The sequence below is a fragment of the Nuphar pumila genome, chromosome 13, assembly GCF_984573655.1.
Source record: "Nuphar pumila chromosome 13, dmNupPumi1.hap1.1, whole genome shotgun sequence".
Lineage (NCBI taxonomy): Eukaryota > Viridiplantae > Streptophyta > Magnoliopsida > Nymphaeales > Nymphaeaceae > Nuphar > Nuphar pumila.
Window position 1 is genome coordinate 90924113 of NC_143261.1, and position 20165 is coordinate 90944277.

At 39.7% G+C, this 20165-nt stretch overlaps 1 protein-coding gene across 1 annotated transcript in view; it reads right to left on the minus strand.

Annotated features, from left to right (window-relative positions):
- The window catches only part of LOC149819136 (uncharacterized), a 252948-nt gene that overhangs the window by 133457 nt on the left and 99326 nt on the right, over positions 1–20165 (minus strand). The window lies entirely within an intron of this gene.

Genomic DNA, 20165 nt, shown 5'->3' on the forward strand with positions numbered 1-20165 from the left:
TGAATTGATACACTAGACTGCTATTTGCTGCCAATTCCCATTATAAATGTTTTGGAGAATCTCTTGTATAGCAAGTTTTGCTTTGATTATTGAACATTCATATCCTGTTTTCTTTTGGAGTTTTATTTCCCTTCCTGTGGGATATGGATCCATCTGGTTGATACTTCACTTATTTTCTTCCCTTGCATTATTTTTCTTAGTTAGACAATCAGAGTTTCCTCAGTATTTTATTTGGCTTGATCTTCCTTCTCTTGATTAACACTTATTTCCTCTCATGAAAGATTCCTTTATTCACATCACTCTAACATCTCCATGCCCTCTGCCTTCTCATTCTCTGAATTTTATCATTTTCTAATGTGCAAGTGTGCATTTGGTTGTTCAATCGATACATCATTGTTCCTGCCTACTACAGCACCGCCATCCCCCCCCCCCCCCCCAAAAAAAAAAAAGGGAAAAAAAGAAAAAGCTTCATTTTATCAATGTTGAAAAATGAGGGTGATATAACAGAATGACAGATTCCTAACCAAGGGATCTTGTGTTCAATTAGCCCTTGCCTTCTAAAAATACAAAAGAAAGATGAAAACCAGATAAGTCGTTTTACCAACTGTCTTCAAAGTGATAAGATATTCAAGCCCTCAAGATCTTTAGGAATATGGTATGCAAAGGAAACAGCGCGCGCGCGCGAGAGAGAGAGAGAGAGAGAGAGAGGTTAAGTTCAATAACTATGAAAATTCATAACTTGGGACAAGTCAAAGATAAAGTCATCAAATTTCATGGATTATGAGCTTTCTAAATGATTTTCTGGTTGAACAGGTAACAGTCAGGAGACTACATGGCTAACTTCTATTGGAAAATTTAGAAGAAAATCCAATAACCTATGTCTAAGAGATGGACAAATGGACCTTTTTTTTGTCCTGGAAAATGTAGAAGAAAATCCAATAGACCTATGTCTAAGAGATGGATGAATGGGCCCTTTTTTTCCTATTAAAAAAAAAACAAGGATTGACGAATGGAACTTTGTGATGCTTGAATTGTTGCTGCTAAGTCTGTCAAAGCTTTCTAGATTCAAGTTTCTTATATCTTTGCATCCCAGCTTTTAACAAAGTGAAAATAGGTATCCATTGATTTGACCTGATTTAATTGTGAAAGAAGTAGTTGGAAATTTTGGTGCCTCGTGCCTCGAATGACTCATTTCTGGCCTCCTAATGAGGGTAAAGACACTAGCCAAAACATTCTAGCTGCAAATGGCATAAACACATCATGGTCCTTTCTGACTCCTTATGAAACGTCAAGAAATGTGATTAATGTAAGGAACCTGGTCTACAATGTTCAACAGTTGAATAAGAATTTCTTCCCTTGTCATGCTCAACAAAACCAATGTATTAGATATATATTTCTATAGATGGATGATAATGGACCATATTCTTCAATAGTTCATTTCAACAGAAAGTCAACAAAAGGAAGTAGCGGAATAAGTGTCTGACTATGAACTCATCATGGAACTCCAAGAGCTTTCTTGGTCATTAAATAAGATCCTCGTGAAATTCAGACAGAAGCATCCCCATAGTTATCTTGATAGAACCCGACTCCCAGAGGATCGGTTCTATCGGTTCGGGCCTAGCGAAGCGCGAATCCAAGCTTGTGAACGAACAGGGCATTGCGGGTTTGGAAAACGAGGTGGATGGTGATAGCATGACTAAAAGGGAGAAATATGTTCCCGACTGGTCGGCGATGAGTGGGGATGGATGAACGTATGAGGGAGCAGAATCTTTCCCCCAGGTAGCAATCACACACATGAACCATTAACGAAATTTAGAGGTATAACTCAATAAATTTCATTGAAGAAAAATTAAACTATACAGGCCTATTTATAGAATACAGAAGGAGAAGAAGATAAGCTACAAATAATCTATGCAAGAAGACTCCCAACCAGTGTTGTTAAAAGCGTTGAGGCGTAGCGAGGCGCTCCACCAAAATCCGAGGCGAGGCGTAAGCCTCGAGGCGCAAAGCGTAAGCCTCAAAAAAAAAAATTTTTAACTTAAAAAAAACTATAAAAATGATCTAAAATTATAAATAAATAAGAAATGCTTTATTGATGAAGCGCCAACCAACACAAAATAAAAAAACTCAAATAAATACGAAAAAAATATGAGATTAACATGTAAAAGTAGCATTAATGCAACAACTTGATCTATATAAGTATCTAATTGCATAAATATGAGCATTCATTCAATAAAAAACTAACATTAACAACAAAATGCATATTAGCACTAACAACATCATGTCATAATTAAAAAATGCATGTTAACATTAACAACCAAATGTTAATGTATTTGTCCAGAATTCTTCAAAATGAGAGTGTTAACATTCACAATTACAACTGAAAGTCAAAAAACATATAAATGGCAAATAATCTCTCAAGAAAAAAAGAAAAAAGAAGAAGATGGGAACAGTAAAACAAAGCAAAAAGCTAAGCAGATGAAAAATCGACTTAACTTCAAATCCCCTAAGGCCCTAATATTATCTGTCACCTGGAAGTTCAGAGACATCCAATTCATAACAAGAAGTATGGCATAAGTATATTGCTTGTCATACAATAATCAAAGAAACAAACTTCTAAATTTTTAGCTACAAACTGAAAATTCATATCATGAAGAGAGAATTCAGACTTATATTAATTCACAGACAAAAACATACACAGATTCTTTTTTTCTTTAACATCCAAAAAGCCGATGGCATCGGCCTGCTCGTGGTTTCATCATTCTGAGGGCCTTCATGGCATCAGCCTGCTCGTGGCCAGGCTATAACAACACACTTTCAATCCCTCTTTTCCTCCATTTAGTGAAGCAAGCATAGTGTTTTGCATGGCACCCATAACCGCATTTAGGTTACAGTCATCCATATCGCCATTCCTGTCATTAGGACCTCACTGATGCAAGTTGTTTTCATCAAATTGGACCCTGTGTATGTGATCTACATCATCCATTTAGTGAAGATCGGCATTTGAATAGACAGAATCCGACTTATGTGCAAGACTTTTTGCTGATTCAAAAATCAATAACCATTAATAAAAACATGGTTTTTTTGTTAAAGAACACTGTCAAAATAAATTGAAAATCATGTTTTTTTTTTGTTAAAGAACACTATCAAAAGATTGATTTCTATTAAATCAACCGTGCTGAACCCATCGATAGGGCCAGATTGATCAAAATAACTTAGTACCAATGAGATCCCAGAGGGAGTTATGACCACAGAGGATGATATAGGGATGAGTGGAGCCGGGTTCCCCATAAACGTAGGTTACACGGTTTCACAAAGAACAAATGACAAAAGAAGAAGCTGGGGAAAAACACACAGATCTTACCTGTCACCGGAATGCGCAGAGGTCGCCGGAATGGACGGCGGTGGCGGTGAGTCGTTGGCTGATGGCGAGTGGTGGCCGGCGGCGAGTGGTGGCCGACGGGTCGCCGATGGCTTCTCGGCAGAGGAAAGAAGAAGGTGGAAGAGTGGTGGCCGGCGGCGAGTGGTGGCCGGCGGCGAGTGGTGGCCGGCGGGTCGCCGATGGCTTCTCAGCAGAGGAAAGAAGAAGGTGGAAGAGTGGTGGTCGGCGGCGAGCGGTGGCCGGCGGCGAGTGGTGGCCGGCGGCGAGCGGTGGCCGGCGGCGAGCGGTGGCCGGCGGCGAGCAGTGGCGGGGGACGAGAGGGGACGGAGTGGAGAGAGAAGGGGTGAGGGCTTTCCCTCGCCCCGAAGCGTCTGTCTTTTTTAAAGACAGGTTCTCGATCTTTCGAGAATACGGGCCCGGATCCGGGTCGATCTCGGGTCCGGGCCATCCGATTTCTTAATGCGCGCCTCAGTTTGAGGCGCGCCTCGCCTCAAGGCGCATGAGGCGTACGCCTTGAGGCTGTTGCGCTTTTTAAGTGCGCCTCAAGGCGAAAAGGGCCTCGCCTCGAGGCGAGGCGCGCTTTTTGCGCCTTGAGGCGCATTTTTAACAACACTGCTCCCAACCTAGATGGGATTCTGGGGGCATCCCACCATAGTCCCAGCCTGGGTAGGAGTCCAAGCTGGGCTGGACTTAGATAACTTCCCCAGATCCCAGCCTGGGTAGGATTCTAGGTGGGGCTGGACTCTGATAAATCCAGCAGATTCTAATAAATCTCGTAGAGTCCCACTTGAAGTTAGACTCAAGTTGGGCGGCTCCTCCGGTGGATCCTCTGGCAAAACAGTTCTAATTGGGGCGCATTCCCTAGGTCAGACTTAGAGCAGAAAAAGGTCCTTAACAATCCATCCCTCCCAAACATGCCTTATCTTAAAGGCAGGAACTCGTGGTAACATTTATGTAATCAACCTCTTCTTCTGGATCAAACACCTAGGTAGGATATTCTCTTTTCGCCATAAGCTAGTCATCTAAGTGACAACTCAGATGGTGCCCAAATAATTGATTGTCAACTATACCAAATGTCGCCTTAAACACATAACGTGCATCGAATTGTTATAACCTTACCAGCGACTTGTTGTAGTGATGACCCGCAGTTATGGTAGGGGCGACAATATGCAAGGTCATATCAACACTCATTTTGCCTACAACTGAATTGAGCTCTTGTTACGCTTTGGTGTACCCGTAGTGGGCATTGGGGTGTTGTGCTTCAGACATGCCTTCTTCTATCCCTTCATTCGGATTCCCATCGGACGTGGTCGTCCTTGCAATGGTTGACGCATAGTCACTCTCAACAACTATAGGAACCGGAGTGTCCAGTTTTGAGTATTTTGCGTTTTGTGCACAATACAAGACAAATTTGAGGTTGCGGCTTGCGTAGTCGGCTAGAAAATTTAATTGTGAATCCAATGCAACAAACCGTGCCGTAAAATTCTTCATGAATTGACGTGAATCACGATTCTATTGTGCTGGACTGGGTACCTCGCTACGGTACCGTGGGAGGGCTGATTGCGATGCACATCAACCCACATCATGAGTGAGGGAGCTCATGATCGAAGTCGGGTACCCCCTTAGTTGTCATAAGAGCTCATCAACCTTTCGTCCACCTCCTTGAAGCATTTGTCATACTCCTTTATGTAATTAATGGGTTGCAGTATTTTGGCATCCCTGCTCTGAAGTTCTGGCACCATTCCTGATGATCCTTGGTAACTACGGTTGTGAACCTCTAGTTGGGACTGCATTACATTGTGATTCACGTATGCCGAAGAGCCAAATCGTAGAATCAATGCACGTGTGAACCCTTCCCAAGTTGGTACACCAAGGCTTTGTTTGAACCAGTGGTACCAGCACACTGCATCTTCTTCTAGATGGATGAAGGCGATAGAGACTTTTCTATTTCTAGGGTCTGCATCTGTGATCATGCAAAATTTTTCCTCTCGGTCCCCTTTTCCTTCTCTTTGCCTTTCTAACCTCTATTCCCTTTTTGAAGGGGAATAAAAGATAGAAAAAGAAAAAAAGAAGAGAGAGGAACTCTTTTGCAAGGTATCATTTGACCAAAGAAATGTTTTGAAAATCACTCGCCTCTGTTTTGAAAATTTGCGGGAAAAATGGAGAGACGGGATTCGCTCGTCGGTACGAGATTCGACCGTTCCTGACGCCTTTACCAGGAGTAATCGAACCAAGGATCGAATTTATGCTCTTTGCTTTGCTAGAATATCATCTAAGAATTTATTCTAAGTCTAAAAATGCACAAAGAATCATGCTTATGCAATGCAAATGCAGAAATGTATGCTTTTAAGAAAATAATTTAGAAATTTCGAGATTTTCCAAGTGATTCTGAAATAAATATGATAATAGAGTGAAGAAATAATTCGAAGATTTGAAATTGGTCTGAAAAGTTAGATTTTGAATCTAACTTGGATTTTGAAATGGATCTGAAAGAAGAGACTTAAAATTCCAAGTCTTGGAGTGATCAGATTTTGGAAAGATAAGTCTTCAGATGAAGAGAAAAGGGGACTTTAGAATTGAAATTTTTGAAATAAGAATGGATTTTCAAAGTCGTGATGGACTTTGAATCTGGATCGATTTTCAAGAATCGATTTTGAATTCAAGACCTAAAACAAGAGTTGAATTTGAATTCAGATTTGAGAAATAAATTCAAAACTGGTTTTTGGAAATGAGAATTGAAAATGGAACTGGATTGTAAATCTAGAATGGAATTTTGATCTGAAAATCTGGAATGGATTTTGATTTGAAATCTGGCATCCACGGTGGAACTGAATCCGGAATCTGGAATCCTAAATGGAGTTTGGATCCGAAATCTGGAATCCAAAAATGAAGTTGAATCTGAAATCTAGAATCCTAAATGGAATTGGATCCGAAGTCTGGAATCCAAAATGGAGTTGAATCCGAAATCTGGAATCCTAAATGGAATTAGATCCAAAATCTGGAATCCAAAATGGAGTTGAATCCGAAATCTGGAATCCAAGATGGAATTTGAATCCGAAGTCTGAATCCTAAATGGAATTGGATCCAAAGTCTGAGATCCAAGATGGAATTGGATTTTGAAAATCCAAATAGGACTCGTTGATGGATCTGGATTTTGGAAATCCAGATTTTGAATTTAAAACTTAGGAAAAATCGGATTTTGAGATTCATAATCAATCTCAAGATTTTGATTTTGAATTGAGAATCAAGATTCAATGAAAAATAAAGGATAAACTTGATTTAAAGTTTGAGTTTTGAAATCAGAAGATGAATTAGGAATTGAATTTTGAAAATTGGATCCAAAATGCTTAAATTGAATTTGAATTTGAATCCTGAAAATGAAAATGAATTTAAACTTTCAAAGTCGAATTGAACTTTGAAATTGGATTTAGAATACAGGAATGAATTTGAAATCTCAAAGTCAAATTGGACTTTGAAATTGAAATTTGAATCTTTGAAATAAGATCGAAGGATGAATTTGATTTGAGAAATGAAGAAGATACTTAAAATCACTTGGATTTTGATAAAGGATTTTGAAAATATGATGTAATTCTATCCTAGATGATGAAATGAATTAAAGAATTTGAAGTTATATTTTAAAAAAGAATATTGCATTCTTTAAATGAATTAAAATAAGATTGAAGATATAATACATCCCTGACTATGGTCGTTGAATGTATTATATAGTAATCATATTTAAATTCAAGTGAAGAATAAAATACATTTTGGTGCCTTTACAGAGTTTAAAATGAAATTAACTCTCAATATATCCTGACTATGGCCATTGCTATATATTTTGAGTTAATTTTAAGTTAAACTCTGATAAAGAAAGAAAAAAATATTTAGAAAAATATGATGATTTTTTAAAGAGATCCAGTGTGGATCCAATGTTATTCTATAAAAGATGAAAATCATAAGTTTTGTTCACATCCTGAGTATGGCCATTGATGCAAATCGTCAACTTAGGATTTAATCACCTCTTATAAAACGGTGCACGTGTCATTCGTATGCCCATTTGTGAATTTTTTTGCAATAAAAGAGGAAAATGATATGAAAACAAGCATTTCTAGAAATATGCATACTCATACATTCTAATATGATACTGGAAATTTAAAATTTTCATTAATATCTAATTATTATAATTCTGAACTGAATTTGAAATTAAAATCCTTAAAGAAAGCATCATTTCCCATGTATTTCCTGTAAAGAAATGAGTTAGCCACAAAGCAAAATATCCAACATGAAGAGAAATGTTAAATTGAAACTAAAATGGATATACTGATGAAAGGAGGCATATATGAGATGCTACTCAAATGAGAGAATGAGTTAAAAATGTATATGAGATGTATTGGGTTAATGAGAAAAATATTTGTTGTAAAGCATAATATGATGGCTAAATGATATCATGACATATACATAGAGAATGATGATTGAATCGGGTATATAAAGGTGCTAATAAAAATACCTTGTCGGATCAAAAGATAGGTTGAATGATATGACTACTTTGCAACCAAGGGAATCCATATTGCTAAGCAAAATCCTGTGATCCTTGATCGGCCCTAAGTGTTGAAATCCAAGGAACCAAATAAACAAACTGAAACTAATGGGGTAACCACCCCAACTGATGCCATGTAGGTTGCAACAGGGGAGGATGCGGCAGGTGGTATGCCAAAATTTTATTCCGGCAAACATACTCAATTGCCGTGGAGGTGTTTGAAACTCACTGGAACTGGATGAGTGATGATGGACAGCAGGTGAATGCTGAAATGAAGAAATGTAGTAGGTGATGGACTGAATGAGTGCAGGTGAATGTCGCAATGAAGCAACAGGAAGGTGTGAATGAAAAGGCAGCAGACAGCATGTAGGCTATGTAGTTGGTGTTCAAGAATAGAAGAGATGCACCGAACCCTAGGAAGAGAGAGAAAGAGAGAGAGAGAGAGAGAGGGACGGCTGCACAAAATAGAACTCGTTAACTCTTCTTAGGGCTTCTCTCTATTGTTAAATAGAGAGAGGCTAAAAAGAATAATTACATCTAAGCCCAATATAAAAACAGAATTTCAGATAGCCTCTAATATAAAAGGATTTAACTTAAAACCACTTATATTCAACACTCCCCCTCAAGCTGGAGCATAGATATCAATCATGCTCAGCTTGTCACAACATTTTGAGAAATTTGGTCTAGCAAGAGGTTTTGTAAACATATCTGCAACTTGGTCTTCCGACTTTAGATATTTGGTAGTGATATGACCAGCTTGAACCATATCTCTTACATAGTGGCAATCAACCTCAATGTGCTTTGTTCTCTCATGAAATACAGGATTGTTCGCTATATATGTTGCAGCTTTGTTATCGCACATCATGGTCATGGGAGAAGAAACCTTCACCTGAAGATCATGAAGAACAGTACAAACCCACATCAATTCTGCAGTTGTTTGGGCCATAGCCCTATATTCTGATTCAGCACTCGACCTAGAAACCACATTTTGTTTCTTACTTCTCCAAGAAATCAAGTTGTCTCCCAGCAACACACAGAATCCTGTGGTCGATTTTCTATCCACTACAGATCCTGCATAGTCAGTATCAGAATAGGCCACTATCTTCAGAGTTTCACCTTTCCTGAACAATAACCCCTTTCCAGGAGAAGATTTTAGATATCTGAGAATCATAATAGCTGCATTCCAGTGTACCTCAGTTGGTTTGTCCATAAATTGGCTAACTTTGCTTACTGCTAAAGCAATATCCGGCCTGGTCACAGTTACATACAGTAGCTTCCCTACTAGGGAGCGATAGCTTTTGCTATCAACCGGTTTTGACCCATCTTCAAACAACTGAACTTTATGGTCCATGGGAATATTTGCCGGTTTAGCTCCCAACATTCCTGTTTCCTTTAATAAGTCAAGAACATACTTCCGTTGAGACAAAACCATCCCTTCACGGCTCCTGGCAACTTCTATACCCAGAAAATACCTGAGTGAACCAAGGTCTTTTGTAACAAAGTGTTTTTGAAGATGAGCCTTTGTGGCTTCAATAGCTTTCACATCATCTCCTGTAAGAATGATGTCATCCACATATACCACCATAACAACTATGCCAGAACTAGTTTTCTTTATAAATAGTGTATGATCTGCTGCTGACCTATTAAAGCCAAAGCGTGACATTACTTCAAACAACTTTTGAAACCATGCACGAGGACTTTGTTTCAAGCCATAAATCGCCTTTCTCAATCTACACACCTTCTGACAGTCCCCCTCAACCTCAAATCCTGGAGGTTGTTGCATGTAAACGGTTTCAGATAGATCCCCATATAGAAATGCATTTTTCACATCTAATTGGTACAAGCTCCAACCATGTTGAACAGCTACTGAGAGAACAAGACGAATGGTACCCATCTGTGCAACAGGAGAAAAGGTTTCAAAGAAATCAATACCATATGTCTGAGTATACCCTTTTGCTACTAATCTGGCCTTGTACCTTTCAATAGAGCCATCAGATTTGTACTTTATTGTATATACCCATTTACATCCAACAATGTCAGCATCTGCTGGGGAATCAACTAGATCCCATGTATGCCGAGATACTAAAGCATCCATTTCTTCTTGCATAGCCAGCTTCCAGCGATGATCAAGCTCTGCCTGTTGATAGTTCAGAGGAATAGTTTCAGCAGATAAGGCTGAAATAAAAGACTTCATCTGATTTCCAATTCTGGCATCAGAGACAAAATGAGATATGGGATATAAGGTACATTGTCGTGTCCCCTTTCGTAGAGCAATAGGCTTGTTATCATCATCATGAAGATCACTATTGTCAGTAGAACTTACCTCAGGGGAAGAAGAAGATGGAGGCACTTGTGGAGGTGGAGCTCTACGCACATATACCAATGGAGGATTATGAAATCTGGAAGAGGATGAAGTTTGGTTCAGTAATGAGGGCACGAATTTCAAAGGAAAAGGGGGTATAGGTAATGAAAAAGACTCAGCTGGATCATCCTGCAGCGGAAAACTGGTACTAGAGTAATATGGAGTGGATTCCAAGAAAGATACATCCGCACTGACATACTCTCGGCGAGAAATAGGATCATAACATCGATATCCCTTTTGGTTTTTGGGATAACCTATAAATATGCATTTTGTAGCTTGAGCAACTAATTTATCACGGTCAGGGCCAAATTTGTGTACAAAACAAACACATCCAAATATTTTGGGCGAGAAGGAGAAGAGTGGGGTATTGGGTTTTAGGATATGTAATGGAATTAGATCACCCACAGAAGACGAAGGCATGCGGTTGATCAGATAACAAGCAGTGGTAATCGCATCACCCCAGTATAACGCAGGAACATTGGATTGAATCATAATGGTCCTGGCAACATCAAGCAGGTGCCGATGTTTTCGCTCAGTCACCCCATTTTGTTGAGATGAATAGGCACAGGAAGTTTGGGGTTGGATGCCATTATCTTGGTAAAATTGTAACAGACTTTTTTATTTAAACTCGAGAGCATTATCAGTGCGAACAATCTTGACAATAGATTCAAACTGAGTTTTTATTTCAAGAATTAAGGATTTGATAATACTTGGAACTTCAGATCGTTCCTTTATTAAAAACACCTATGACAACTTAGAGAAATCATCAACAATAACAAGATAGTAACGACACTGAGTCCTAGTAGGAATCTTACTAGGACCCCATACATCTGCATGAAGAAGTTCAAAAACTTTATTACTAGACTGACTCTGACTTGAAGGGAACGAACTTCGATGATGCTTTCCCAACTGACATGCTTCACACTGAAATGATGTGGTGGAAGGAATTTGAGGAAAGACCGAACGAAGCTTTGACAATGAAGGATGACCAAGACGACGATGCCACTGAACCGGACTGAATGAGTGTTCCACTGCAGCATGAACATTACCCATTGGATGATGTAGGTAGTAAACTTCATTTTCTTCATAGCCTCCACCAATCTTCTTCCCTGTCAGCAAATCCTGAAAATGACAACCCATCGGATCAAATATTACTCTACAGTTTTGTTCTCTTATAAGGCAACTAACAGAGAGTAAAATTTGAGGAAAGTTTGGAGCATGAAGAATATTTTTCAACTGTAATGAGGAGGATATAGAAATATTTCCCTGACCAACAACCGGGGAGGAACTCCCATCGGCTAATGAGACTCCTCGATGAGCATTAATATCCTTTATATCTGAAAAAACACTTGAATTCCCACATAAATGTCTGGATGCACCAGAGTCAATAATCCACTTACTGTCAGTCGGATGAAGATGATTTCCGGTGGAATAGGCAACACCAGCTACAGGAGGGGTGGAACTCAAAGGACGAAGAGCTATCAGCTCATCATATTCAGCACGACTGAGAGTTGTGAAGAAGCGGCTTTGAATATATTAGGTTCAATAATGAACTAATACACATGCACATGAAGTGCTAATATACCCACTAAAGGGAAAACACAAGCACATAATGTGCTAACACATAAACCCACAAAGGGGCAAAAATGCCTATAAGGCATAAGTTAATAGCATTGAAGAAAATAAGGGTGTAACACTCATTACATGGAGCAAAAGCTCCTCAAACTAGTAAAGAATACAAAGGGGAAAGCCCCTATTTATACACTCTCAAAGGGACCACCTTGGGGGCTCCCAAAGGAGACGTTGGAGAGCCCCCAATATGGTATAAAAAACAAAAATAAAAAAACAAAAAACAAAAAATAAAAGAAATATTACAATGCATATTCCAATTGGAATATTCGTAAAATGACAAATTACAGGAATACCCTTGAGGGTATTTTAGGAAGAGAAAATATATATATTTATATATATATAAATAGAGATACGTATACATATATATGTATACGTATATATATATATATATATAAATATATATATATGTACATTTAAGGATTATATTTGAACATACATATATGCGTACGAGTACACATATTTTAACAAGAGTGATACTACTGTCACTTGCGGAGATATTTTCCTGTACCTTTGTTGCCTCGTGAGTAGTAACATTTGCTTTAGGAGCATATAACTTTGATGAAGAAGAGGTTGGCCGGCCATGCTTATCCCAGCAACGATCTTCTAAATGTCCAGATTTTCCACAGAATGTACATTGAAGCTTTCCTCTGCCTCCAATACCTCGTCCACGACCTCGTCCTCTGATATTCTGAAGATTTTCACGCCCATAACCAGATGAGACAACTAGAGCAGATGACTGAGTCACAGGCTGAGATTGTGGAAGAGAAACCGCAAGTCTACTCAGACGATTGTATGCATCAGCAAGAGTAGGAACATCTGATCCAGTCAGCATTTGGACTTTTGCAACAGAGAATTCTGAAGATAAGCCTGTAAGAAACCGAGCAACCATAGTTTGTTCTTGATGATCCTTCTGCTTCGAACAACAGAGAGGCCTGTGAGCATTGAGCCTTTCAAACGCAGCTTTTACTGATGCATAGTACTGGGCCAAGGTCTGATCTCCCTACTGTAAATTATATATCTCCTGTTCGACTTGCAGGATACGACTCACATTAGTCTCTTGTGAATACGTATCACGAGGATCGTCCCACATCTGTTTGGATGTATTATAGTAAATTAAACCATCTGCAATATGGGTTTCGACACTATTCATGATCCATGACATAACAATGTCATTATTTTCATCCCAAGTAACGTATTTTCCCACCTTTTCATTGGGTTCATTTTCCAACAAAATATGTTTTTTACGATGTCCAGACACCGACATCATAAACGTTCTGGACCACCTGGCATAGTTAGTTTCATTCAACCTTACAGAAGAGCCGTACGAAAAGGGATTGGCAAAAGCCTTATACTCTCCAATATGTTCAATTTTGGAATCACATTTCGAAGTTTCACCCATACTGAATATTTAATTCTATTTCAGCCAAAACAAATCAGATTTACCCACTTTAATAGAAGGTTTTATAAACCCAGCAGCCACAACAGAGATAAAATCTTGACAAGCTTCAAGCAGCACATACGATAGCGTATGTGACGATCACGCATCAGCCAGAACCGACGACCAGCATCTATACTCAACACAGAATCCCTCGACAATAATAAAAAAAAAATTCACATAAGCATGATATTTTCCAACACAGCAGATATTTTCCAACACAGCAAAGAAACAAGCTTGCTGTTTCCACGACAGAGCTTCTGCTGAAACTAATCACGACAGCATGAGGAAAAAATTTCAAGACAGCATGTCTGATACCAAAACTAATATGCGTCTTTCACAGCAAAAAAAAACATCACGACAGCATGAAAATACACCCAGCAGGAATCACGGTATCACGACAGATGCTGAAATCAAGACAGATGCTGAAATCACGACAGCAGTTGCTGAAACCATATTGGTTTATGTTGGAAATCACGACAGCTAAAAACAGGAAGCTCATTAAAAAAATCACGACAGGGACACGATAAACAAATCACAGCAGCAGCACATCTCTATCCCAAATAGCGTAAACAAATCACAGCCGCAGCACATCTCGATCACAAATAGCCACACGGAAAGAAATCTGTTACCAGCTGCCACACCCAGAAATCACGGCAGATGGAACTCAAGAGAAAGGGGGTACGACTGCCGAAGACACACTCCCACGATGCTCCTTAGATCTAATAACAGATCTATCATCAGATCTCACGAAAAAAAATTAATACACACCTGGTTCCAATATAATTTTTGTTGGTGTAGATCGATTGCAGATTGATCACGATCTATCACGTTCCTGAGATCGTTGGCTCTGATACCATGTTCAAGAATAGAAGAGATGCACCGAACCCTAGGAAGAGAGAGAAAGAGAGAGAGAGAGAGAGAGAGAGAGAGAGAGAGGGACGGCTGCACAAAATAGAACTCGTTAACTCTTCTTAGGGCTTCTCTCTATTGTTAAATAGAGAGAGGCTAAAAGGAATAATTACATCTAAGCCCAATATAAAAACAGAATTTCAGATAGCCTCTAATATAAAAGGATTTAACTTAAAACCACCTATATTCAACAGTTGGGATGCTCTGAAAGATGGAGGTGTATGATGGATAAGATATACGGTAGGATGACAAAGAATGTATAGGTGGTGAGAGAAGTATTGAAGGGGGTGTAGGGAGCTGCTATGAAAGTGATAACATACTACGAACAGGTATGTGAAGATAGCGGAACATGTCTCTGCACATCCATAAGGCATATATCAATTCATCATATCAAATGCCCAGTTCCACGTCTAACCTGAACAGGCGATTTCAAGCAAGCAAAAAGCAAGATTTCATGCTTAAACTAGATCTTGGTTCTCGAATGAGATGAGGCATGGCTGAAGGCAAGGGGACTTGCATAGACAAGTCGATCCTAACAAGGTTGAGTTTTAGCAGAAAAGGGAGCAGGTGGAAGGGAGGCACTGTGAGCTACAGTGGCTGCTATGCTCACTTGTGCACATGACAGTGGGGATGGAGATGTACTGGTAATGGTGTTATGAAAGGTAAGTAATAGCAGTGAAAGCAATGGGGGAAACAGGTAAACTGGCTGTCAATGAGGGTATGTGGCAGTCCACAGGTGATGATAATGTGTTGGAAGTAAAGAGTAATAGGAAGGTGCTGCTGTGTGAAAACAGGTAATGAGACTTTGTTGTGCAACAAGGCATGGGAGTTGTTGATTATACTGTTAAGGGAAGAAGGTGTAGATGGATGTTGGGAACCCCAACTAATACGCAGAGGTTAGTGAAAACCTCACACAATATCTAAACTTTAAACCACAGACAAAATAAATAAATGGCTCACACCTAATTACAGTGGGGATGGAGATGTACTGGTAATGGTGTGCTGTAGGTAGAGAGGTGAATCAGTATGCCATAAACAATGTGAACAAGAGTGTGATAAAAAGGTGTAATGGAGGTGACTAAGCAAGAAATGGATCAACCCGTAACCTGGACATATATAATGAAATATAGTGAATTAAGTGTGGCTAAATTTATCAAATGCTAGTGAAGATGTGATAGGCTGAGACAGAAATTCAATCCTAATTCAGCAGAGACAGTAGATCAAAAAAAAAATAAAATAGTTTCGCATTTTGAAGGCTTCCAAACTGCCCTGTTGCAATATCACCCTGTATCGATTTTAACAACACAAGTTGCAGAAACTTGTTAAAATATAGCTTGCGTATGGATCTGGATCCAGATCCATACGCATGGTATGTTAATGAAACATATGCTGTTTTTCTCTCATTAATGGCATCCTTGTAATATCTCTGATATTACAAGGATAGTTGTATATTTGCTGCATATATAAAATGGTTAGGGCTTGGAGGTCGAGCATTGTGAGCCGCCCCAGCCATTGTGCTCTCTCTCTCTCTCTCTCTCTCTCTCTCTCTCGCCCTGTTTCCTGTAGACGCTGTACCAGATATAAAATCTGATATGGTATCAGAGCCCGCCCCAGCCATTGTGTTCTCTCTCTCTCTCTCTCTCTCTCTCTCTCTCTCTCTCTCTCTCTCTCGCCCTGTTTCCTGTAGACGCTGTACCAGATATAAAATCTGATATGGTATCAGAGCACAGGCCATCCTGTGCGTGAAGAATCTCTGAAACAGCAGCAGCGTGTTCCTCCTTTCGCAGATCGTGAACTGCGTGTTCCTCCTTCAGCGTGTTCATCGAGATGGGGTCAGCGTGAACAGCAGCTCTGCGTGAACATCCTGTGCGTGAAGAAGTTCTGAAACAGCAGATCTCCCCTTCTGAAAGTTGGTACTTTCAGCGTACCAGATATAAAATCTCTGAAACAGCAGCAGCGTGTTCCTCCTAACAGCAGATCTCCCCTTCTGAAAGTTGGTACTTTCAGCGTACCAGATATAAAATCTCTGAAACAGCAGCAGCGTGTTCCTCCTTTCGCAGATCGTGAACTGCGTGTTCCTCCTTTCAGCGTGTTCCTCCTTCAGCGTGCTCATCGACTGTGTTCATCCCAAGTTCTCTCTTTTCTGTTACTCTATCATCTGTGTTGGTTCCCAATTTTTTTAACACATCACCGACTGCTGTTTCCCTTTTTATTTCAAACCAGTTTTGATTCCACAAGTTTCCTTTCCTTTCCTTCATTGTTGTTTTAGTGTTCTTTGTGCAGCATTTTTTAGTCGTACAAGTATCTGCCTTATTACAGTTTTACTGATTGATTAAGTGATCTCAAATCTGTTTATTTCTTTTCATTCATCTTGTTTGCTTATTCATTATTCTACTGATATGGATTACTCTTCGTCTTCATCATCCGGTCCCTCTGCCAATTTCTTGAGTCAGCTTGTTACAGAAAAACTTACTCATTCTAATTTTTTGACGTGGAAAAGGCAAATCCTTCCTTTTATACGGAGTCAGGATCTCGATGAACATTTGGATGGTTTAGTTCCTATACCACCACGGCTTATTTTGCAGGAAACCAAGGATGAGAAAGGTGACACAATTACCATTTCCATTAAGAATCCAGAGTATACAGTTTGGAGGAAGCGGGATCAGTCTTTGGTTGCTTATATTACGTCAACACTCTCTCAAGAAGTGTTGGTTACTCTTTCAGATGATTGCACTGCGGCGGATCTGTGGAGTAAGCTGTCACAGACTTACTCTCAGATATCAGAATCTCGAGTTATGTTCTTAAAAAATGAATTTCAAAGTTTGAAGAAAGGCTCCATGACAGTCATGGAATACATAGGCCCCTTGAAGAGTATTACTGATCAAGTGGCTGTTGTTGGAAGTGCTATTGCAGATAAAGATAAAGTTCAGCAACTCCTCAATGGATTGGGTCCTGACTTTGACATGTTTACCACAGCTTTATCATGCCTTCCTCACTTGCCCACTTTTGACGACCTCCAAGCGAAACTTCTCCAGCATGAGATGATTATGAAGCAAAGGGCAGAAGGAAATGAATCAGCTCGTCCTCATTCAGTTTTGGCCATGGACACTTCTGTAGGTTTTGGACGATGGAATGGAGGGCATCAAGGAGGCAGAGGCCGCGGACGCTTTGGGCAGGGAGGACGTGGTATCTTGCCTACACCTAATATTTCAGGGGGTTTTAACACAGGGAATCAGAGGAGAGTGCCCACTTGTTTCTTATGTAACAAAAGAGGACATGTGAAAGCTGATTGTTGGTTCAATCTACAGAATAGAGGAAAAATAAACAAAATTGAAAATAAATCCGCTACTGCTGTGGACACAAAAGGGCCATCCACAGATGTGCAACAACTTTTGTTATCAGCATTGTCACAGATGACGATCAAGCAAAATGAACAAGGCGAATGGTATGTTGATTCAGGTGCCACCACACATGTTACGGGTAATGCGGGTAAGTTATCTCACTTATTGCCTTATTTTGAAAAAGGTAGTATAGTTACGGGAGATGGAACTTATCACTCCATTAGTCATACTGGCAATGCACATATCCCTATGTCAAAGTCCTCACTTCACTTGTCCAATGTCCTTCTTGCTCCTAATATTAAAAAGAACATTGTTTCTGTAGCTAAACTTGTTGACGATATGAATTCTTCCGTCGAATTTACTCCCTCTTCTGTTTATGTTAAGGATCTACGAACGAAGGAGACGTTCGCTAAGGGGGAGCGACAAGGAAACATGTACGTCTTCAAGGAGATTCCTTCAGTGTCTTCGTCTTCAGTCCCAGTCCTCCAGTTGAAGTCGTCCAAGCATTCTTCAGTGTCTTCGCCTTCAGAGTCTTTGTTTTTTCCTTCATTGGCAGTTTTTAATTCATCTCATTGTAATAAGCCAGATATTTGGCATAGTCGTTTGGGACATTGTAATCGAGGTTTCGTTGAAAACCTTGTATCTGATGGTCTCCTTCCAGAGTCTAGTTTATGTTCATTTTCTGATAATAATAATAAATGTTCCTCATGCGAACTCTGCAAAAGTCATGTTCTTCCTTTTCATATTATAAATAAAAGAGCTTCAAAGCCATTTGAGATTATTTGTTCTGATGTTTGGGGACCCGCACCTATTCCTTCTCTTTCTGGCAGTCGTTACTATGTTATCCTTATTGATTCCTATTCCCGTTATACTTGGATATATTTCTCAAAACACAAGCATGAAGTTTTTCAAATATTTCGGGAATTCCATTCGATGGTCAAAACAAAGTTTGCTTGTGATATTGTGCATTTACAATGTGATGGTGGAGGAGAGTATTCATCGAACGAGTTTATTGCCTTTCTTCGGGATAAAGGAATAAGTCGACAGGTTTCTTGCCCTCATACTCCTCAACAAAATGAGGTTGCAGAGAGGAAACACAGGCATATTGTTGAGAGCGCGATGAGCATGTTACATGAAAGCAATGTGCCCGTTAGTCTCTGGACAGAAGTTTTTCACACATCTGTTCATATCATAAATCGTCTTCCTATGGCACTTTTGGATCGGAAATCTCCCTATCATACTTTATTCGGGCAACATCCCTCTTACGATGAGCTGCGTGTTTTTGGTTGTGTATGTTATGTACATATTGATTCATCTCTGCGAAATAAGTTTCAGGACAAGGCTGTCAAGTGCAGATTTGTTGGGTATGCAGATGAATACAAAGGTTATCGATGCTATGATCCTACTACAAAACGTATTAGGACCTCCAGAAATGTTGTTTTTGACGAACGAAATTTTCAGGTCAATGACTCTGCAGCGTTGTCATCTCGAGAATTAGAAGTATATGATCCATGGATGAGCGCAAATCTTTTTGCTAATGCAGGAGAAACATGTCAGACAAATTGTCCTTCCTTCGGCTTGAGTAGGGAGTTGAATGACTCACAAATACATGTTGAATCATCTCCAGTTGAGCCACCCCCAGTAGAACGCTTCTCTGGGCAGATATACACTAGACGGGACAAAAATACAGAACCGAGGAATGTGGAAAGCATCGCCAATGATCCGGCTCAAAGGCCGTCACGCATTAAGCATCCTATTCAACGATGGGTGAGTTATGAGACCTCCCTTGATTTCTAGTTGTTTATGTCTCAGCTCACAAAACAGGCTGAACCCACTTGTTTTAATCAAGCTCTTCAATCCCGTCATTAGACTGAAGCTATGAATGAAGAAATGGAAGCTCTTCATGAATGCCAGACTTGGGAAATAGTCCCTCGGCCAGAAGGAAAGAATGTAGTTGGCTCAAAATGGGTTTATAAAACAAAGTATAAGCCTGAAGGAAGCATTGACAGATATAAGGCACGACTTGTTGCTCGAGGATTCACACAACAATATGGTGAAGACTACGATGAAACTTTTAGTCCGGTAGTCAAAATGGGTACTATTCGTGTCATCATATCCCTAGCAGTCGATCGAGGTTGGAGCCTTAGCCAGATGGATGTTAAAAATGCATTTTTGCATGGAACTTTAAAGGAAGAAGTGTATATGGAGCAACCTCCTGGTTATGCCGAGAAGGATCCTACTGCCTGGGTGTGCAAACTAAAAAAATCTCTGTATGGGTTGAATCAGGCGTCCCGTTCCTGGTTTGAAAGTTTCTCTATGCAAATTCAGAGTTATGGTTTTAGAAGATGCTCTCTGGATCACTCACTCTTTATTTGCCAAAAGGCAGACATTGTTATACTTCTTCTTATATATGTTGATGACATTGTGATCACTGGGAGTTCAGATAATCATGTGCAAGACGTGAAGCAGTTTTTAATGAAAACTTTCAAAATGAAAGATTTAGGGGAGTTGAGGTACTTTCTTGGTGTGGAAGTTGATAGACAACAAGACACATTGACACTCATGCA